Source organism: Pleurodeles waltl, chromosome 10, assembly GCF_031143425.1.
Source record: "Pleurodeles waltl isolate 20211129_DDA chromosome 10, aPleWal1.hap1.20221129, whole genome shotgun sequence".
In the NCBI taxonomy this organism is placed as follows: domain Eukaryota; kingdom Metazoa; phylum Chordata; class Amphibia; order Caudata; family Salamandridae; genus Pleurodeles; species Pleurodeles waltl.
In genome coordinates this window covers 54,024,797-54,048,337 of record NC_090449.1, presented here as the reverse complement: position 1 = coordinate 54,048,337, position 23,541 = coordinate 54,024,797, and positions in this window count along the sequence as shown.

Here is a 23,541-nt window from a genome sequence, read left to right as displayed (position 1 = left end):
CCAGTCTGTGGGTACAGACCCTGGACTGGAGGATCAGGTGCAGGGGATAAACCCTGACCTGAAGGGGAGGGCGGTTTGCCCAATCACCCCCCCTGGTGTGATTTCAAGGGGTACTCTCCCTGAGGGGTGGGTGCAGAACCCTGAGAGTAGGGGAAGGGGAGAGAAAGACTCACCCCTGACCCCAGAGCAATCTAAGGGTACAGACCCTGGATTGGAAGGCCAGGTTCAGGGTGTTCCCCCTGACCTGGAGGAAGGGGCTACTGCTAGCAGTGCCCCTACCATGTTGTCTTCTGGGAGGGCCACTCCTAGTTGGGTGGTTCAGGACCCCAGAAGAGAGGGAAAGGGGAGGGAAGCCTCACCCCTGGCTCTGGTCCAACCTGAAGGTACAGACCCCAGGTTGGAGGATCAGTTGCAGGTTAACATCCCTGCACTGGTGGAAGAATTGCGCAGGACTGCTTCTACAAGCACCCTGACAATTTTTTACTCTGGGGGTGCCGCTCCTGGAAGGAGGGTACAGAGCCCCAGAGGGGAGGACCAGGGTCAGGTTATCTTCTCTGACCTGGTGGAAGGTAGAGTGGTCAAAGGGTGTCAGGCACCTGGGGCTACCGCCCCCCACTCTCCACAGTCACAGTGGTTGGAGAGGCCTGAGGTCAGGCTCTCATCCCTGACAGTTGTCAGGGGTTACTGTGGCTTGCTGTCCTGGTGGACAGAGCTGCCCCTGTGGGGGGAACGAGAGTCACACCCCAGGGGAAGAGTGGGCAACACCACTGTGTTGGCCCTGGTGGCACTATCTGCCCATTGCAATACATCTGTGAGCAAAGTAAAGTTAGGCGCTGCACAGATGGTGTCTGCAGATGTGGAGAAGGGTTCCCCATGGGTTAGCTTAGTGGGCCCTGAGAGTATGGACAGAGGGATCCAACTGGAGTCAGGAAGGCGTAGAACTGGAACATGCCCCTGCTGTTGTGGGCCTGGGTCCTTGTTCTATCGCCCCAATCAGGGAAGTACATCAAGATATTGATTGTTCTCCCCTGGCTTTAGGCTGGTAGGGGGTCGTGTTGGACTTTTGCTTATGCAGGGTCATCCCGAGTCTTTTTGCCTCCTGCCTCCTATTTTTTTCTGACCTGTTGCTGTTGGTTTTTCAACTCTGAGCACTTTCCCACTGCTAACCAGTGCTAAAGTGCACATGCTCTCCATGTAAATTGTATGTAATTGGTTTATCCATGATTGGCATATTTGATTTACTAGTAAGTCCCTAGTAAGGTGCACTAGAGGTGCCAGGGCCTGTACATCAAATGCTACTAGTGGGCCTGCAGCACTGGTTGTGCCACCCACATAAGTAGCTCTGTAATCATGTCCCAGACCTGCCACTGCAGTGTCTGTGTGTGTATTTGTACACTGTAAATTCGACTTGGCAAGTGTACCCACTTGCCAGGCCTAAACCTTCCATTTTCTTACATGTAAGGCACCCCTAAGGTAGGCCCTAGGTAGCCCCAAGGGCAGGGTGCAGTGTATGGATAAGGTAGGACATATAGGGGGTGATTCTAACATCGGCGGGCGGCCTCCCCCACCAAAATACCGCTCCGCGGTCTAAAGACCGCTGAGGGTATTTTGGGATTTTCCCTGGGCTGGCGGGCGGCCGCCAAAAGGCCGCCCGCCAGCCCAGGGCAAATCTACCTTCCCACGAGGACGCCGGCTCCGAATGGAGCCGGCGTAGTGGGAAGGTGCGACGGGTGCAGTGGCACCCGTCGCGTATTTCAGTGTCTGCTATGCAGACACTGAAATACTTTGTGGGGCCCTCTTACGGGGGCCCGCGGCACCCCCTACCGCCATCCTGTTGGGAACAGGATGGCAGGAGGGGGTGTCAGAATCCCCATGGCGGCGGAGCGCGCTCCGCCGCCATGGGGGATTCTGCAGGGCAGCGGGACCCCCATAGTAATGTGGTTTATATGTCCTGACAGTGAAATACTGCCAACTTCGTTTTTCACTGTTGCAAGGCCTGTCTCTCTCATAGGATAATATGGGGGCTACCTCTAAATATGATTAAAGTGTAGATTCCCCTAGAGAGTAGATGGACATGTGGAGTTTGGGGTCCCTGAACTCACAATTAAAAAATACATCTTTTAGTAAAGTTGATTTTAAGATTGTGCGTTTGAAAATGTCACTTTTAAAAAGTGAGCATTTTTTTGCTTAAACCATTCTGTGACTCTGCCTTGTTTGTGGATTCCCTGTCTGGGTCAGTTTGACAGTTGGGTTGTTTTTCACCTCGCAATAGACAGTGACACAAAGGGGGCTGGGGTGTAACCTGCATTTCCTGATTAGCCATCTCTGCCAGGAGGGAGGGGGAGAGTGGTCACTCTCATCTGAAAGGACTGTGCCTGCCTCTGACAATGACGGCTCCAACCCCCTGGTGTGTGTCTGAGGCCTTGCCTGGGCAAGGCCGGATTTCACAAGTAGGTGTGAGTCCCCTTTGAAGAAAGGTGACTTCAAAGACTAAAATGGGTATAGGAAGGGCACCCAAATCTACAGACTTTAGAAACACTTCTGGAACCAAGAGGAACCTCTGCCTGGAGAAGATCTGATAGCTGAGGAAGAAGTGATGTCCTGCCTGTGACTGTGCTTTGTGGAGCTTTCCTGCAGTGCTGCTTCTGCCAGAGTAAGAGGGTGAAGACTGGGCTTTGTGTGCCTTCCATCTTGTGAAGAAATCTCCAAGGGCTTGAGTTAGAGCTTGCCTCCTGTTGTTTGAAGTCTCAGGGACAGCAAAGACTTCTCTCTGCCAGCACCTGGGGTCTCTGGAGAGACTCCTGCCCTGACAAGTGGTGCCCTATCCAGTCCCTGGGCCCTTGAAAGGAAAGCTGGTAGAATCCAAGGAAATCGACTTCGGACAACTTCGGACCGACGCCACTGCTGAATCTGGTAACGCCGCCTGCACCTGACGCCGTGACCTTCACTGGAACGCGACGCTCTTCGCAGGCCCGACGCCGCAGCAGCCCCGCTGAAGTTCGCGACTCCGTGGAAGTCGCCGCACCACGTCGTGACCAACGCTGCTTGAAGTGCACGGATTCAACGTTTCGCACAGACGCCGCAATTCCTGACTTAGCGCATCGGCTTGTTTTTACCCTTCATCAAAGGGACTGTACTTAGGGGTCTACACGACTCCGTGTCCGGCGCACTGGTGTCGGCTTGTTGGGAACGACTCCGTCACAACGCCGTGTTAACATCTCATCAAAGCATTTTTGTTTCTAAGCGCTATTTTTGAGTTTAATCTTTAAAAATTAATAACTTGACTTGTGTATGTCGGATTTTTGTCGTTTTGGTCTTGTTTTGTTTAGATAAATATTTCCTATTTTTCTAAACCAGTGTTGTGTCATTTCGTAGTGTTTTCAACAAGTTACTGTGTGTGTTGGTACAAATACTTTACACCTAGCGCTCTGAAGTTAAGCCTACTGCTCTGCCAAGCTACCAAGGGGGTAAGCACGGGTTAGCTGAGGGTGATTCTCTTTTACCCTGACTAGAGTGAGGGTCCTTGCTTGAACAGGGGGTAACCTGACTGGCCACCAAAGACCCCATTTCCAACAGTCCTCATAATAATGCATTCTTGATCGCCCTGTGCTTCAGTCAAGGCTACAGTCTGGTACATTGCAGGTAAACGTTGTAGAAGTTTAGCCTCCAGTATTCGTAGAAAATACACATCCTTACTTAGGGACATTTTCTTATAACATCTGCGTGTTAGTTATAAAACACTTTCTAGTCCTAGTACAGGTCAAGAGGGAGATTCCGGCCAGGAACCTACAACTAGATGCTGACTGCCCCGTTGCAGATGCTGATGCAAATTACAGGCCTTTGCTCAGGTATGAGGGTTGATGTCCTCCCGAGGGAACCTGAAAGGCAGGCTTAGAGCTTCACATGCTGTGCTCAGAATACAACTTAGAGAGAACATAATCTAGTGGCACTATGATAGCCTTATTCTTTGCTTCACTCTCATCGTCACTATTTTAATCCTACTGTGTTGTGTAGTTCTGGTTATTGCAGCTCAGGCTTTGCTATCGAAGATGCAGTCGTTTTATTAAACCAATCTTTAAAACTTAAACTGCTTTTGTTATTTCTATATGAGACCGTACTGTGTATGAGAGAACCGGTTGTGACCTGAGTGACCACGACTTCCCTGGGAAGTATCAAGATGTCATGCGCTCGGCTGCCCAATTGTCTCTTCCCTTGGGGAGAGATGAGGCACTGCTAGCTAGCCGGAGTAAAACTCGGATTTAGAGTGACAAGGGTCCTTCACCATGGGTCAGACTTAGTCCCCCACACAGCGAACGATCTTGCACCTCAAAAACCAGTAGTCACATTAGGATAATGAGAGCCTACGTGACATGGCGCCCAACGTGGGTCAGGCTCTAATTTTCAGGTACACCAGTATATCTCGGTCTCTTACAATATAATGACCCCTCAGTTCCGTATACAGAGACGTCCATGGTACTGAGGATTTCCTCCACCGCTGTATAGCTAACAATATTTACAGCGGGTGGTTGTTCAAGCTTGAACCTTAAAAGGAAAAAGACCCTGTTTTGGTGTGCCTTCTCTGAACCTTTAGTGCTTTTATAATGGCAAATCCCCAGGCTGTACAAATTGCTCTTAATATGAGACAACCACTTACAACACATTTATTAGCACATGGATTTACAGCACAGGGAGGTCCAGTCACATTTGTGGTGGACGCTCACGCAGCTTATAGAACAGAGCTGTACTATTCTTGGTTCACATTTCCAGCAGTTGATGGGAACACAAATACATTCCATACATATACAGTTGCGAACGCACCTGGGCAGTACAGGGCCTACGCATACTTAGAGATTCCTCTATATTATCAAGAACATAATAATTGGCTTGATGGCGCCCTACCCCATACCATATTACCAGTAAGGTTAGGTCGACTAAGTAATGAATGTCCTACCTGGCCTTTATTGGCCACATATACACCTCATCCTGCGGTTGCGAACATGGCGGTAGCTGAGGTTCTACGCTTATATACTGAATTAATAGCAATATATAGACGATTAGTACAATTTGTGATGCAGACACTAAATACAAACCCAGCGCGTGCTGCACCAGCACAACCACATGCATTAACACCAGGTATAAATCCAGTGTCTGTACACTCAATTATGGGTAAAGTCCCAGCAAAACGAGAGGAGACTCCGTTTTGGCTGGCACAAAAAATGAATACGCTGGAGGCGGTATTTCCCCATATGGGACCTCAGGATAAACATAGAATATTAACTATGTGCTTACCATTTGGGATGGTTCCCACAGTGGAACATTGTAACACATGGGGCATGGTATTTGCCGCGCTCTATACAACGGCACACAGTACACCGACACTAGCCAACCTACCGGAAGTGCTTAAACAAATTCAAGATGAACACGGGGCTGCCCCGGCCTTAAATTTAGGAATGCAACTGATGGGCAGTTTTGCCACGGTTTCTTCAATAATCCTAAGTAATCTTAAAGGGGAAGCAGTTGTACTTGCAGTGCTCATGCGTCTTCTTGACGTTCCGCAACAAAATCAGGAGCGGGAACTACCTAAAATAATAGCGGAAACATATTCCAGTATCCGTCGAGATAGCCTGGGGCCTAGACCGCAAAAACCTCAATTTCAGGGAAAAATTAATATAAAAATTAATAAAACAACAACCTGAGGGTAATAAGAAGGGAGAAAAAACAACAAACACCTAAAAACGAAAGGGGAGAATCTCCACGTACGGAGACCCCACAGAATAGGTATAACCTCAGAAATAGAGAAAATATAAAAACGCCTGATAGATATCAATATACTGATACACGCCAATCTCGTTCCTTTCAGTACTCATCGCAAAAGAGAAATGAGAGAGGTGGGCAATCAGAGCGGAGAACAGAGTACGTGAAACCGAGACAGGAAACACAACGTTCTTCGGAGGTTTCTGTCAAGAAGGAAGAGAAACCGATACAACAAAAACAACAGTTTAAAAAGAAAAAAGTGGCAGCAGTCTCAGTTAGGCATGCCACTCAGGAAGAGGGTTCTCTTGAAGAACAAGAACTGGGCTCTAGCACTCCTAGACAGCGCGGCAGAGGTCACAATAGTTCGCCGGAATCTTCTAGAGCATCTGGAGGTGAAAGCAACTGATGACTTCATACATGTAGAAACAGCGGATATGCGTGTCTCCGAACCCGACAATTGGAAGGGGACATTGAACGCACCATACACGTAATCTTTTGGGATCGTGTAGTTAAAATATATGACATTTTGTTGGCCAAACAAGATTGGCCACCTGATTTTGTCCGCACTTGCCCAGCTGGGGAAGAGGTTATTAAACAGTCCTTCTCGCCTCCTTGTTCCAGAGGAACTCACTGAGTCCTATTCTATAGAATGGGCTCTCACACAGGCACCTGCGTTTTCTAGAAATCACGTAGGGTGGGACAGGGATTCTCCATACCAAGTAATTCCCATTAAAGGTGAACCTCAGCCACAACCGCAGTATCCCATTAAACATGAAGCAAGGGCTCACCGATGAATAATCCCTTATATCCTGTAGCTAAACCGGACCATTCATAAAGAATAGTCTTAGACTACAGACATTTGAACAGACATACATGTACATATGCTATACAAAATTCGCATAGCACTGCATTAATGAGCAACATTGTGTGGAAAAAATATAAAACGACTTTGGATATCTCGAATGGGTTCTTCTGTCGTTTGCCTCAGGGGTATAAGAACAGCCCAGGACTGTTTTCAGCTTGTGTGACTGCTATTTTACACGAGTTAGACCCTGAAGCGTTGTCATATATGGATGATATATATCTTACGGATGATGAGTTACTACAACATTTAAGACGGGTAGCCCGCATTATTGTAGGGTTTGCCTAAACAGGCTACAAATTTAACTTAAAAAGATAAAAAATTGCCTTCCTCAGCGTCCTGTTCTTGGGATATGAGCTGTTGAATGAAGGGAAGATCCTAGCGCCACAATTTTTAGAAAAGTGTGCACAATTGCAACCACCTAATACGATTAAGAAACTCCAATCATTGTTGGGCTTTCTAACTTTTGGCAGAACATACATTCCTGACTATGCTACACACATAAAACCTTTATATGAATTAATACGTCCTGATTTCTCAAGCAAATTCTGGACAATTGAACATACACATTCTCTTCGAGAGTTACAAGCAGGTATGCTAGCAGCGAAACATCTACACACACGGGACAATAAGACACATTTGGTCATCAGGGTGATAGCGGGGCCATTGGGTTTACTTATGTCACATTTAATGAAGGTGAGACAGTCCCGATTGCATACAAGTCACACTTGTATTCCGCTGCTGAACAATGCTTTGCACCTACAGAGAAACTTTTCACTGCTGTACAGATGGCCGCTATTAAAGAGAGACCTCTTGCCCAGGGAAAATGTATTATTGTTGTTTCTCCTATTCCAGCCCTTGAGGCTGTTACAAAAGCTAGCGTCCCGAACGCAAAAGCACTCCACCCACGATGGATACAATGGGCTACATCTTTAACGGCCACTGATGTAGACTACATTTTTTACCCAAATTTACAAACTCAGGAATTTCTACAATATGAAGTTGAATATCCAGTTCCCGCTGACACGTTGCCTATTGATCAATACCAAGTAGTCATGTATACTGATGGCTCTGCGCAACCAGCGATTAGAATAAAACATCAATATTCTGCTGCATGTGCGGTTGTGAGCGGCTATATGGAGGGGGAGAAATTCTGTCCCCAACATACTTATACACAGACCTTAGGGGATTGTACAGCACAATTGGCTGAGCTAAAAGCTCTACTAATGGCACTAGAACATCCAGATCCGACACAGTTCACACTGATTGTTTGTGATTCTTTTTATTGCATCCAGTCTTTTAATGAATCCCTGCATTACTGGCGCTTGAATGGGTTCAGAGATTCGAAAGGCAACATCATTAAACACAGACCACAGTGGGGGAAGGTAGCAGACCTGAAAGACACGCTACCCAAAGTCCATGTTGTACACACACTTGGACACCAGCGCGTTGGAATACACATTGCTGGAAATACTTTGGCTGATGAAGCCTCAAAGTAGGCAGTGCCCACTGTAGCTGCAGTGACTCGTTCAAGTTCCAAACCAGACACAGACATTATGGCTGCCATAAAAGCTACGGTTGATGGCACGCCTTATCCTAAAGGATTTCCTAATAAATATCAGTACTTGATGGGAAGTATGCTGAAGGCTGAAGTTAAAACTCGAGGTGTAGGCATGCGTGACATCCCCAATAAAGATGTAAGACCACAACTGATTAAAGCAGCGCATGAGGGAGTGGAATCTGCACATGCTGGCATGGCAGCTACAATTTCACTCTTGCAGTCCCATTATTGGTGGCCTGGTCTCTATAAAGAGACTAAGCAGTATGTCCTTTGTTGTGACATCTGTCAACAAATTAAAGTTTTAACAACTAAGCGCCCGCCACAGACACCCCTCTTAATATCAAACAGACCATTACAATGTGTGTACCTGGATCATTGCGGTCCATTAACACCAGATAGTGCATACAAATATATACTAGTCGCTGTTGATTCTTGCTCCAGATTTGTGTGGGTGTGGCCACAACGCACGGCTGACGCTCGGACTGTTATTAAAGATTTGCGAGTCTTTGTCGGTACATATGCAGTTGCGGCATTCCATTTGGACCAGGGCCCTGCTTTTGCATTCAGGGACACCATGGCTTACTTGGGGGTCCAGCTCCAGTACTTGTCTCCTTTTCATCCTGAGGGCAATTCTGTTGTGGAGTGATTTAACCACGATTTAAAGCAATCCTTAACAGCCAGAGTCTTAGGTACGGGTCGTAGTTGGCTAACCCACCTGTATGGAGTTCAGAGAGCACTAAATAACCTGCCTAGAAGGTCCCTGGGGGGTCGTACTTCATATGAGTGCCTGTTCGGAACACAAATGTTTGTTCCGGATCTTGATGGTCCTGGTGTGGAGGCGGCAGAAACACCTTTTGACATAAATGATCGTGTCACTGTTTTACAGAAATTACAGCAGTTCTGTGAAGATAACTCTTCTAAGAGTGCTGCCTCCACAGGAATTAAGGATGTGCCAGTAACACCTACTGGCTGGATTCCCAGGGTTGGGGATCTTGTGCGTGAAAAGGTTGCAGTGAAAAAATAATTTGGCCCTTCTTATCGTGCACCAGTCCCTGTGTTGGTGATACACGGAACCAGAACTGTTATTCTACCCCCGTTGCCAGGTGCCAAAATAAATCGCTTTGTTTCTATTGACAATGTCAAGTTACAACATGTGGCCGATTCTACACAGCCGACCAAGAGGAACATCCAGTAGTTCCCGAATCCCTCTCACTACTGGAGAAGAAGTTCCGCTTCAAGTTGTTTATACCAACACTGTTGACTCTCCGAGCTTGGGGAGGGTGGATGATGATCTCGCATTAGTTCAACTAACAACAACCAACTTAGAAATATGTGATCAAGTCACCATGACTACAAACGTGACGGATGGTGCTGTCTACAGTGTACAGGAAACACCAACTCCTCCATTGACTACGGCAACGCCTTTTGCACGAACTGCCTCTGGTTACTTTGCCGACAACAACGATGGTCTATCGGACTCATTTGCCTCTTCAACTCCTGACCTGTCAAGTCCACGTAAGCTGATACATTGGCTTAAAGATACATATTTTATTTTTCCATGGAACTATCTGTGGCTTTTATTGACTATGCTAGCGTTTTTTCTTTGGACTGGGTTTGTCATTACCTTTTTTCTGTTGATACATGGTAATTTTCTTCCCGAGAGATCAGCGGTTGAGCAGGTGGAGGAGGTGTTGAAACCACATTTTTCATCACATAAGGATCGAAGAGAGTTGTCCTTTGTGAACATTTCTGCAGTGCCAAGTCCAGATGGGATTGTGTGGGATAAAGTACTGTTTGATATATATGGTCCCACTGAAATAATTCAAATACCGTCTGTGCTAAAGTTATCCATGAATGATATAGTAATACCAGGCACTGTATCTGATGATTGGGATGTGAAAACAGTTGATTCAATGATGACAGACTTACAATATTACACTGTCTATGAAAATGAAGATGTTTACCAGTTTAGAGACAATTATGGTGACATGTTTTGCTAAAATTATTATGGGCACCATTTCATACATAAAGCGAGCAGTCCAAAAACAATATTTGACTATACGCAATGGGAACATTGCCCAACTCCCCCGTAAGGGAGCTCAAAAACGTATTTTGAAAAATGCTGAGTCATATTATTTTAAGATAACTCCGACTAGGGATAAACAAATGTTGTTGACCAACACGAAATTTATATATTCGGACTCCTTTGTTTCCCGGTTATCAATTGAAGGTTATGAATATTGGTCAAAAAATGTTGATTTGAAAAGTGTTTGGGGAACAAATAATTGGCAAACTAAGGGTAGAGAAACATTATTTAGAGCATGTCTCATTCCTGTTCAAATGTTTTTTTTTAAATGAAACAGTACAACAGACGAGTTGCTTAGGCTTAGCTACAATCTGAGAATTAAACATGCCCAGCATACCTGCCCCTGCAAAATTTAATAACTGGCAAAAGTACCCAAATTCAGCTTTTAGTTAGCTTAATGAATGGGGCCAGAATGGTACATTTAACACTTCACTGACACGTCCAGGCGGGTGGTTGTTGTGGCCAATGGATACCAACAGGTGTCATCAACGTTTTGTCACCTCCTCGAGGGGTTTCCGAACGAGTAGGTCAGACCCTCGCTATATATCACCAGAACATGCTGAAATAATTACAACATATAGTGAAGGAAAATTGTGTCAGCAATGGCTAAAATCATCCTCGCTAGATGCAGTTAAGACACATCTCACTCTCCTGTCTAATAACAATGACTTGAAAGATTTTTTGTCAGGCCCGAAGATACCACGCAGGAAGCGTTTCTTGTATGAAGTATACAATGAAATATGGAAACTTTCCCAACAAGAAGCTGCAGCCCGGTTAAGGTAGATAGATCAGGAACATCTGAAAAAAGCATTAGCTGTTGTGGATAATGGAATTCACACCTTGTCCGACCGGATATATACAATTGACAACATTGTTTCTTCTGCTATAGACATTATACGATCTGATATGTCTTCTTTATATCATGGACAGAGTCAGACCAGGTCCATTATGCAGTTGGGTTAGACGCTTCAGACATTGAAGGCGGGTCGCGTTCCGTGGCAGCACATCAGTGCCAGGGAAATATTTTTTTCCTTTAATTTGACGCAACAACAACAACTAATGGCTAACAAGGAGGCGACTTATGTCATGCTCAACATTGAAAAGTTGGAAAGATTGCCTTTTACCGTGGACGAGATTCCCTCAGCATAGTGGTTGATACATGGGGTTATTAATCTGCCTATTTCTACATTACAATTCGCTTCTTGTTTGAAACATGTTCCGGTAGACACTCTCTGACACAGCCCTTAAGCCTCCTGAGGGGGTTTCCTGCCGCCAGCAAACAATATCAGGAGGAGTGGCATGCCGCCTGCTGGGGATGCTTCTCATCTATCCTTCTGGTGTTCTCTGTCTCACAGGTGGGTTTCCCATAGCAGGGGTGCTGGACCGGGAGCAGAGAAAGCTCTAATGTTATCTTAGACTGCCATGCTCTAGACGCATGTCGTGTTTTAAAGGGCCTGGGTCGTGCTCTGAGCACGACGCGATCCCTTGGATTTCAAACGACAATTAATTGTTTTTCTTTACCTTTGCTTAAATGCCCAACCTGGTCCTATCGGTGATCCTTCAGCCTCCATTGCAAATCACTGAGGCCTTCCACACTCCCTAATTGAAAGAGAAAACAGACTACACACTATTGCTTGTTCGACCTGGAGGTTTGTTTCTAGGGATGGTTGTCACAGTTACTTTGCCTCAAACAATAGAGTGCCAGTTGAAGCTACAGTTACTTGTGGTACAGGATCTGTTGACTGACCCTTATTTGGTCCCAATTTTATAATAAAATCGTTATTATTTGTAATATTAAGGGATTAGTGATGGAACTTTAGTAAGAGATATTATTTATATTTGGGGCCTTAAGCTTGTATCTCTTTGTCAGAATGGCTAGGGAGAGTAGTTTTCCTTAGATGGAGTTTGGGGATGAAATGTTTAAAAAATATTTTGAGGATGGATTGAAAAACTCCATTAAAGAGGTGGGAGATGATGAGTTTTTTCTCCATTTCCCATGTGGAAACATCCAATATTCCGAAAAAAGGTGGTAAGGCCCTTCACAAAACAGGGCATCTTGAGAAACCCCATAATTCTGAGGCAAGAACATCACAGGATGACACCCAGTCCTCAAGGCAAGTTAGCCTAAGTGCTACAAGAGACCAGGGTAGGCGCAGCGATACAAATGAAGTTGGTGCCCGTTGCGGCACAAGAGACCATGGTGCCTCCCACGGCACAATAGATAACCAGGACGCATTTAGCCTAGATATATTTGATGCCCATGATAATACCGAAGACCTTCTGGAATTTGTCTTAGATATAGAAAAAGACTCAGGTGCTCTAGGCAGCCTAGATGATGAAATATCTAGCACTTCTTCTAATAAACGAGTTCAAGACCCATTAGGTATTGATAAGTTTTCAATGGATTCCATTAAACATCCCCAAAGTTCAGAATGGTGGCCTCTTACACATGTGGTGAAGTTTATTAAACAGTGGGTTAGAAGACCCCTAGAAAGAGACCGGAGGAATTTGACAAGGCAGGATGCCCAAGACCGAGCACTGAAGACAAAGCTTTTCAGACACCTGACCTGAATCCAGAACTTATTACGTTCCTATAGAAATCCAGTAAGGATCCATGGAAAGGCCTAGAATGATGCCTTAAACTATGTCAAGACTGCCACCTAGATGTTATGGGGCCTCTGACTAGAATTCTAGACATGGCTGAGGAAGCATATATCAATGACTCTGAAATAGATCTCGAGCGCCTTAGAGGATGGAGCCAGAGGGCAATCTGTATGTTAAGGAATGCTAACACAGCCTTCATAACAGAAATAAAGAAAGTCATCCTTTTGAGGATAAGTCACAAACTATCAGATTTAGCTAATAAGAAGGCATAAGGGGGACTTGAAGGTCTCTTGTTTGGTCAAGACGTCATAAAATCAGTAAGTAAATATGTGTCAACCTTTTCCACTCTGAGTAAAGTCCAGTACAGTCTGAGATGCGTATTTGGGTCACATGCTTTTGGCAGGGCAGACGGAGGGGGCTGGCTGCCAGCAGAGCTGTCAACAGGTCCTATTTCTACACATGAAACCAGCAGTACTCTCAAGACTTAAGATACTATTGCAGAGGTTGTAAGACCTTGGCAAGCTTTTACCTACAAAGGGAAAGATCAAGGTTTAGAGAAGGAAGGAAGAGATCATATGGATCAACTTCCGAAGGTAGGTGTAACAATTTGCTCTGGTTCTTCCCTAGTAAAGGTACCCAAAAGATTGAAAATGTTTATCTACAGATGGAAGGATATAACAAATGACCCCTGGTTTCTAAAAACTGTAACATGCTTCAGGATTGATTTCTGGAAGCTCCCCTCCAAGACAGCTCAACCCTGAGCAATTATCTTCGACATACAAAAAATGGACCTAGTAGATTTGGAGGTTTCCCAGATGTTACAAAAAGGGGCAATAATAGGGATGGCAGATTATTGCGATGGGTTTTTAAGCACAATTGTTCTGGTAAGAAAGAAGGTCAAGGGATGGTGTCCAGTTATAAACTTACGAGAATTAAACAAATATCTGGTTTACCATCACTTCAAAATGGAAGGGATCTATGTGTTACAGGATATTTTACAGCAAGGGGGCTGGCTAGTGCACCTAGACCTGTAGGGTGCTTATTTTACGATCCCTATGGTGGAGAGTTCACAGAAATAGCTCAACTTCAGATGGAGGGGGTGTTCTATCAGTTCTGTTGTCTTCCCTTTGGTCTTTCCTCTGCTCCAGGCTGTTGTACCAAAGTGCTGAGACATCTGGTAGCTTTTCTAAGAGAAAGAGGAGTTTGATAGATAATATACTTAGACGACATTCTACTGATGAGTCAGGTAAAGACAGACAGTCCAAAATTATACGTGGTAAGTTGCATAAAACTGTATGAACAAAAAATGTTTAGACATCATAGTGAGGACCAACTCTTTATATCTTATGTGAAACTGCATAAAGCTGTCTCTACAACCACTATGGCCATGTGGATTAGAGCAGTAATAAGTGAAGCTGGCATAGACCTATCACTTGTTGGTGCCCATTCAGCAAGAGGCGCTATGGCCAGTAAGGTATTTTGGGCTGGTGGTACTCCCTCTGAGATCCTAAAGACGGAAGACTGGTCAAAGTAGCTTAGTTGTTGATAGCTTCAAACATGCATATTGACAGCCTCCAGACTTGTAATGAAGTTATGACTCTCCAATTAACATGCAGAGAGAATCCTGATTTCATTAAAGACACCGGAGGCTATCATTATCCCACCCACCCAACCGTTATTTTTCTTCAGTGGGGTTGGTATGTATTACACTGACAATCACAAAAGAAACAAAAAAGTGGAAATGTATGATAGCATTGAGGATGCAGTGATTAACACATCTTTTTGAGGGAATTTTTTTCTTTGATATATATTTTCTTACACATTATTTGGGGACAGTTTGTTAAATTATCTTGTTATTGTAGGGAATATTTCATAATCGGGTCATGAAGGTGTGTCTGCCTGTATCCTGCTGACTCAGACTCAAGCTACAGGTTGGTTCAAGTTCAAGTTTTTTATCCAGTATCGCAGACTAAAAGAGGAAGATGATTGTTGTCATGGACATATATCCTATTAGAGGGATCCCTCTGGAACAGTTTTCTCTTTATCATGTATGTTTGTTCTTAAAAGGCTGCATGTTGGGGCAGCAATGACATATTTATGCATAATGCTAGCCTCCATTGTCTTTAATGAAATCAGGATTCCCTCTGCATGTTAATTGGAGAAATGTCATTCTCACCCAGTGGCTCTGCAGGCTCCCTCTCCTCTAGGATGTATGGGATGTTCCTCCACATGGCAAGGTTGTAGAGCATGCAGCATGCCATAGTGATTTGACACTTTCCTGGGTGTGTTAGAGGAAGGCTCCACCAGTCCTCTCCAGACACCTAAATCTGGCCTTCAGGAGCTCAAAAGCCCACTCAATTGTCCACTGTGTTCTTCCATCAGCATTATTGAAGCAGCCTTTCACTGGCGTAATTGGATTCCTCACCAGCTTCAACAACAAAGGGTGGCTGGATATGTGGAGTCTCCTGTCAAGGAATGGGACATACGTGTACCAATGAGTCACTCACTTCATGAATGTCAAACTTGACATTGCACAGACACAAGCAGGACAGACGTTACTTACCAATCAGCCAGGCTCTCTTTGGACCCACTAGTGACATCAGCTGGGGTATGGTGCTGTTCTGCATTTTAAATCAATCATGGGGTGATTGTGGATAATGGGTACATATATGTGAAATGTAGAGATGTGCCAAACAAACAACTTGCATGTTGATGGAATGGAAGTTCTTCCTGTTGCGATAGACTTGTTCAGTGGCCTGTGGCGGCACCAAGCCAACATGTGTGCCATCAATGGCCCCCACCACATGTGGGAGGCGGACAAAGCCATAAAAGTCCGCCTTCACAGTGGCTAAATCCTCATGTTGGGGAAACCATATATAACTGTCAATGAGTTTCATCATTGCTGAGAGGTAATCCTTCAAAATCAGACTGATCATAGGTTGAGGCATGCCGGCAGATAGTACCCCTCTGTGGGGGTCATTATGACCCCATCGGTCGGTGTAAAAGTGGCGGTAGTACAAAGCTAAAGCTAAAGCCAAACAGCCAATGTACCACACCGACAGCCTCAGCGGTAACGACCGCCGGGCTGGAGAGTGAAGCGACTGTCACTTGCTCACCTGCGGGATTATGACCCCACCTATCCCATGGTTTTTGTGGCTCCCTTACTGCCACGAAAACCATGGCGGTAGGCACTATCGTCACTGATAGGGGTCTTCCCAGGCCCCCTCCCCCTCCCCAGGTTTCCCCCCTGTCCCCTTCCTCTCCAGACCCCCCTTCATACACACCCCTCCCTGTAAACACGCATACACACACCTATACCAACATTCATGTATACATGCATACATCCATTCACACACACATCCACACACACTTACATACATTCACACAACTCAACATACACGCACTCACACATACATACATGCACATACACACAATACGCAAAACACACCCGCATACATGCACGCACAGACATACACACCCACACACACAACAGCCCCCACCCCCCTCCCCTGTCGGAGCACCCACTTACCTGTGTTCAGGGGGTCCTCCGGCAAGAGACGGGATGGGGCGCTGCTGCCAGCAGCAGCGTCCACCAGCAGAACACTGCCAGGCCGTATTAATTGTCATAAGTCACTCAAGTATCATGGTGAACTCTGTACTATGGAAGTTGTATGTATGAACTGAATGCAGTCAGTCATTCTCACAGAGTGTGATTGTGTTGGTCCAGTCAGGCCTAACGAGTATACGCTTCAGAAGCCACATATGTGTGTAGTGTTTCTTTGTGACTCACAGCACTGTACATGTTGCTGGAGCAAGGGCTACCTGATGTCAGTAGGCTTGCTAAGTTATTGTAGGCCTTGACAGGCTAGTGGGTTACTCTGCAAATAGACAGAAATGTCTGTAGTCATGTCCCTGTAGTTATTGGCTTTTGTGCTGTACACTTGTGGTGTGTTAACAAAGTGAAGATATATAGCTTGGTTTGTCTGACATTTGTGTGACTCAACCATTTGTGCAGCAGACTTGTGGTTACTTCTGGAGACAAGAGGAACCTCTGCCCGGGAGAAGAGCTGGAGAAGCTGGAGGAGGAGTACTGCCCCTTTGCCTGTGACTGTGCTTTGCTGGGTTGGCCTGCAGTAGATGTTTCTACCTGAGAGAGGACAAAGACTGACTTTTGTGTGACTTGCCACTGGTGAAGAATCTCCAAGAACTTCAACTGAGCTTGCCTCCTGTTGTTGAAGTCTCAGGAACAACAAAAACTTCTCTCTCTGCCAGCACTTGGGCTTTCTGCTGAGAGTCCTGCCTGCCAAGTGGGGCCTTAACCTGTCTCTGGGCCCTTAAAAGGTGCAGCTGGTGGAAAGGGACAGAAATCCACGCAAAGACCCCCGTGCGGAGAAACTTTTGATGCACCACCGCCTCGCGGCTGCTAAACAACGCACCACCGGCCTCGCGGCTAAAATCGACACTTCACCTGCATCGCAGCTGGGAGATCAATGCAACGCAGCTGGAGAAATGATGTGCAACACCAGCAGCGGCTGCTGTTAACGATGCAAGGCCCCACATAGCGTCTTTTCTTGACACCGTGCGACTGGATTTCAACTAAACATCGCTGGGTGCGGAAAATCAACAGAAAGCCTGCCTGGACCTGAGGTGCCCGTCTGGGACCGACCCAGTGTGCTCTTGAGGGAGAAAAGAAATGATGCACACTGACCTGACCAGAGGAGGAACGCCGAACAGTCTCACTTGCAAGTGAGAAATCGATGCATTGTTGGCCTTTTCCAATGCACCCTCGCCCGTGTGGCTTTATTTTGACGCTACATAGGTACTTTTGTGCAATAACAGCATTCTCACTGTTTTCTGAAGATTAAGGCCCTCATTATGAACACGGCGTGTTCCGGCTGGCGGTATTTCCATCGACCGCCAGCCCCCCTGGGACCCTGCCGGCCGTATTACAAACATTCTGCTGGGCTGGCGGGCGGAAACATTGTTTCCACCCGCCGGCCCAGCTGAATGTCTGTCCGGGACATTGACGGCGGCTCCAAATACTTTACACATTGCTTCTGAAGTTAAGCCTACCTGCTCATGCCAAGCTACCACGGGGTGAGCAGGGGTTAACTTATGGTGATTCTCCTTTACCCTCACTAGAGTGAGGGTCCTTGCTTGGACAGGAAGTAACCTGACTGTCAACCAATTACCCCATTTCTAACACAGGTGAGCCAAGTTATAGGCTGTTGGCATAGTCAAGCTTATAGATTATCAAAGGTATAGCAGGATGTAACATTGTGTGTGACCCAGGATACGGGCTGCAGACACTAAATGGTTGAGAAAAGAAAATACCTCCTTATGAAAAGTAATATTTTCAGAATTGTGACTTAAAATCTGACTTTACCATTAAAGACTGCTTTCAATTACAATTATTTAGACACCAAACTCAAAATTCCTACCTGCTCCCAGTTGAAAGTTATCAATAAATGTAATAAGTTAAATGTGATGGGAGGGGCAAGTCTTTCAGTAGTGAAAAACACATGTAGGAGTTTTTTTACTATGAGGGCATGTAAAAGTTAAAAGTACAGGGCCAACTTTTTAAATACAGTGCACCCTGCCTTATGTGACACTTAGAGCTTACCTTAAGGGTGCCTTATATTATTAAAAATAAAGGTTTAAACATGGGAAAAGTTTTTTTTTTTGGTAGATCGAAATGGCAGTTTAAACTGCACACATGGGCTGCAATGGTAGGCCCGAGGCATTTTTAGAAGGATACTTAAGTGGATATCACAATCAGTGCTTCAGGCCCGCTAATAGCATTTAATTAGGAGGCCTTGGGTACATGTAGTACCATTTTACTAGGGACTTACAAATAAATGAAATGCACCAACTCAGTGTAAGCCAATTTAACCATGTTTAAAAGAGAGAGCAAAAGCACTGGTTAGCAGTGTTAAAGTCCTACAAGTCAGCCAAAACAAATTCAGAAGGCTGGAGAGTGAATACAAAAAGGAATTTGCTGTGTGAAAATATTGCATAACTGTACTGTGCATTGAACAATGTTGTTCTTAAGGCAGCAACTTTCATGACTTTTTCTATTGAGGATACATATGTAGTTGTCACTATCTAAACTTACCAGCCATTCAGAAGCTATTCAGAAGTAATGTTCAATCATAAAACCCCAGATTCCAATATAGCTTTGTGCTGTGATTAGCTTATTAGGCTGGGGAAGAGTCATCAAAAGTCAGTATAACTTATGTTTGATTGGCATTGCTTCACCCTATAGTGGACTGGTGTGAAATATAGCCTGGTGAGATGACTGCTGCTTTAGAGATCTATATTTTGTTTGCAGGAGCAATATATTTTACTAGGTTAATTTGATTGTTACAGAGGTCCACAAATACTACAACCAGTAGTATTATGAATCTAAAATGATCCAATATAGCCTCCATTCCACAGGGGGCTGCTATAACAGAATATTTAGGTTTTAAAAAAGGTTAAATGTCTAGATTACCTTGCCAGAATCAACATGCTGAGGATCCATCCCCTTGGAAGCCATAATCAGGACATCTGGTTTTCACCGTGGCTGCAGCCATGAAGGTGGTCATTACAACCCTGGCGGTCGGTGTTAAAACGGCGGTAAGACCGCCAACAGGCCAGCGGTAAAAAAAATGGGATAACGACCGTGGGGGAAACCGCCAACAGAAACAGACACTTTAACACTCCGACCGCCACGGCAGTACAAGCAAACAACATGGCGGTCACCGCCAACAGACAGGCGGGAGACAATGTACCGCCCACAGTATCACAACCTGCCAATCCGCCACCTTTTCCGGGGCGGTCTCACACGGTGGAAATAGGACTCCGAAGGGAAAACGCTCACCTCTACACACCCCACGAGGAATCCGGGCGCCATGGAACCGGAATTACAGATCCTGCCAGCCCTCATCTTCATGCTCCTCTACCAGGAGCACGAACTCCGGCGCAGAGGATGACGGTGAGTACTGCACCTACGACACAGGGGAGGGTGGAGGGAAAAAACAGGAACACACACACACAACACCCCCACCCCCACCCTCACCCACCACAACACACACACAAATACAGCATGACACATTATAGTTATACTAAACAACCCCCCGGAAGAATGCAAAGACAAAAGGAAATGAGATGAACGATTGCAATATGTCAAAATGCAGAACTCCAAAATATACATATATACATAATAAACAAGATATACACCAAGAATAGTAGTCCAGGTAGTGCTCCATCGAAGTCCGTGGAACACTGGGCCCACACGGTATGGGGGAGGCCCACACAAGATCCCCGACCATGATGGAGAGAACACTGCAGGGGCATCAGAAAGCATGAGAACACGCACCTCAGGGGGAGGGAAAGGGGGGGCACCTCAGCCGCTTGAGTGCACGACGCCAAATCCACGAGGGGGCCACATGCCCACTCTTCAATCCTGGGGAATGCAAAGCCACAGTCTCTCAAGTCTCACAAGTGGGTGGTTTGCCCACTGTACAATCCTGGGGAGTGCAAAGCCACAGTCTTTCAAGTCTCACAAGTGGGTGCTTTGCCCACTGTACAATCCTGGGGAGTGCAAAGCCACAGTCTCTCAAGTGGATGCCTTTTTCCACTGGTTCTGGAGGGGGCTTTGTGCCCAGAGTGCTTCATCCTGCCAAGGACTCAGGTAGTGGATGTGATACTCCACTGGTTCTGGAGGGGGCTTTGTGCCCAGAGTGCTTCATCCTGCACGTGATGGACTCAGTAGCATCAGTGCCTTTGGCGCTCATGGGCCAGCGGTGCCTCTTGTGGCGGTGCCCTGTTCTGCGGTGCTTCTTGTGGTATTGCCCTGTTCAGCGGTGCATCTTGTGGTGGTGCCCCGTTCAGCGGTGCTTGTGGCAGCGGGGTCCTTTACATGTGACTCAGCTCCTGGCGGTCCTGTCTGGCCTAGCGGGGCTGGTGCTGGCGGTCCTGTCTGGCCCAGCGGGGCTGGTGCTGGCGGTCCACTCAGGCCCAGCGGGGCTGGTGCTGGTGTTCCTGTCTGGCCCAGCGGGGCTGGTGCTGCTGGTCCTGTATGGTGTTGCCCTGTTCAGCGGTGCATCTTGTGGTGGTGCCCCGTTCAGCGGTGCTTGTGGCAGCGGGGTCCTTTACGTGTGACTCAGCTCCTGGCGGTCCTGTCTGGCCTAGCGGGGCTGGTGCTGGCGGTCCTGTCTGGCCCAGCGGGGCTGGTGCTGGCGGTCCACTCAGGCCCAGCGGGGCTGGTGCTGGCGGTCCTCTCAGGCCCAGCGGCGGCTGTATCCCTGGGAGCGGCTTTGGTGGCTGGAGTCTTCCCCCTCTCCAACTAGGCACTGGCCAACTTCTGATGCTTGACAGGTGGGGGACTGTCCGTGCTGTGGCTCCATGCCACACTGGCTGCCCTGGTGGCCGGTGCACTCCAGACACCGGTGACAACAGGCACCACAGGGCCCGGAGAGGTTGTGGCTGAGGTGCTATGTAGGGACCTGGAGAGTCGGGCCCTAGAAGACGGAGGGGGTGAGGGAGGTGTGGGAAAGAGGTCAAGTTTGGACAGGAATTTTTTGGGGGGAGCAGTGGGACGGGTAGCTGGAGGGGGTTTGGGAGTGGAGGAAGAGGTTGTGGTTGTAGGAGGTGTTAGTTTGGTGACTGTGGGTGAAGGTACATGCGCTGGAGGCTGCCGTGAGGTGGATGGCTGTTGGGTAGGTGTGTGCCTGCATTTGTGTATCTTGGGAGGTGGCGTCACAGACACACTGGGAGAGGACACAGGGGACGTTTGAATGGCAGTGGGGGTGGTGACTGCACGTGAGCGGGCTGTGGTGGTGTGTCTGCTGGTGATGGACGTAGTGGCTGTAGATGTAGTGTATGCAGGTGTGAGTGGAGACGAGACTGGGAGGGAGGAGGGAGACGAGGAAGAGGGGGACACAGTGGAGGCAGTGGATGTTGCTGTGTCTGCATGTGTGTGATGCTTGCGTGAGTGCCTGTGGGATGTGTGGTGCTTATGTTTGCCTGAGCTTCCCTTGTGTGTTGACGTGTGTACCTGCTGGTCTGAAGGTGTGCTTGGGATAGGCTGAGGTACAGGGGATTGGGTCTGGGTGGAGGAAGTTGGAGGGGGGAGGCTAGACACAGGGCAATGGCTGCCATCAGTGCTGAGGCCAGAGTCTGAAAAGCCCGCTGAAGGGCCGCCTGACCAGAATGAATGCCCTCCAGGAATCCATTTGATTGCTGCAACTGCCTTTCTACACCCTGGATGGCATTCAAAATGGTAGACTGCCCAACAGTGACGGACCTGAGGAGGTCAATGGCCTCCTCACTGAGGGAAGTAGGGGTGACTGGGGCAGGGCCTGAGGTGCCTAGGGTGAAGGTGATGCCCACCCTCCTGGGTGAGCGGGCACGGGGCAAAGGCTGAGGGGCTGCTGGGAGGGTGGTGCTGGTAGGGGGGGTGGCATCTGTACCTGTAGATGCGGGGGGCGCAGATGTTGCCACCCCCACAAGGGAGCTCCCATCAGATGACGAGTCCGTGTCAGTGGAGTCAGCTCCTGTCCCCGCTGTGGAGCTCCCCTCGCCCTCCGACCCACTGGTGACCTCTGAGTCGGTTGTCTTGCCCTCCAGGGCCATGTGGGATGCAGCTCCCTCCTGCTCCTGTGCCACTGCTCCTCCACCTGATGATGCTAATGCACACAAGAACAGGGAGACCACAAAAAGGGTGCGGGAATGACAGAAGAAAGACATTTTGAGTGCATGCATTACCGCTACCGTTGACGGACATGACAGACACAGAAGCCCCCTGCACTACGCTGCGCACTTGGCCTCCACTGTTCAATCCCTGGGAAATGGCCTACAAGGCTATGGATGACATCAGCACACATGGATGACACAGGGGCCTGACTAGGTGTACTTGGCACTGTACACAGGTGGGGTGGGGTGCCACTGGGTCTGCCAGAAGAAGGGGAACTTGCCTACTTAACTCGCCCTGGCCTAGGGAAACCCGCAACCCACCTCCCCCACCCAGACACCTCCACTGCGCACTAAATCAGCAGAATGAGAGTGTACTCACCCCCTTGTAGCTGCTGTGATGCCCTCAAGCACCCATCTAACTCGGGGTACGCCACCGCCAGGATCCTGAACATCAGGTGGGGGTCAAGGTGCGACGGGCACCCCTCCCACGTTGGGAGGCCATCCCCAGCTGGGCCTCTGCCGTCTTCTGGCTCCAGCGGCAAATGTCCTCCCATCTCTTGCAGCAGTGGGTGCTCCGTCTGTGGTAGACCCCCAGGGTCCGGACGTCCTTGGCGATGACACGCCAAACATCTTTTTTCTGGTGGGTGCTGACCTACATGAATTGTACAGGGGGAAAAGAAAAGTTATAACCAGATGCACCGTCACAGTTTTTGGCCCCCATCCCTACCCTTGCCATGATGCACATGCAGTCACCGTCGTTAAATGCACGCCTCAAACTCCCCCCCAACCTTCATCCACCCCACTCCACACAGACATAGCCTATACAGCATGCTCCCAGTGTATTTACCTGTTTGTCTGGAGGACCGTAGAGTAGCACGTACTGGGGGAGGACTCCACCCACGAGTTTCTCCAACTACTCCGAAGTGAAGGCAGGGGCCCTTTCCCCAGACGCACGAGCCATTGTCTCTTCCAGACCGAGGTCACAGCAGCATTTGC